Source organism: Cynoglossus semilaevis, chromosome 8, assembly GCF_000523025.1.
Source record: "Cynoglossus semilaevis isolate Cse_v1.0 chromosome 8, Cse_v1.0, whole genome shotgun sequence".
Lineage (NCBI taxonomy): Eukaryota > Metazoa > Chordata > Actinopteri > Pleuronectiformes > Cynoglossidae > Cynoglossus > Cynoglossus semilaevis.
Genome location: NC_024314.1, coordinates 28,155,413 through 28,155,782, shown reverse-complemented (window position 1 = coordinate 28,155,782; position 370 = coordinate 28,155,413).

Here is a 370-nt window from a genome sequence, read left to right as displayed (position 1 = left end):
CCCTCCTGATGACTGATCGGCTCCACCTGTGGCTCCTGTGGATTTAAACGCCCCGCCCGCTCCCCCCCAGTTTGATCTCTCATTACTCGTGTCCTTGTTGAGCCGTGAGCCATGAGTTCGACCTCCTCTGTCTGAGTGCAGGAATTTAAAAAAAAGTTCCAAGACAAAACGATTCAAAAGTGCGTTTCTCTAAACCGTCATTCGTGGTTTTTGTCAGGTGTTGAGCTGCGTCAAATTTTTTTTTTTTTTTTTCTCGATACATTTCTACAGAACCTTGAATTCAGTCTAAGGAACGCTCTGAGACCTGGTGTCAAAGACGTCCTCCAGACTAGGACGGATAAAGGAACTGTCTGGAGAAAATTCAGAAACA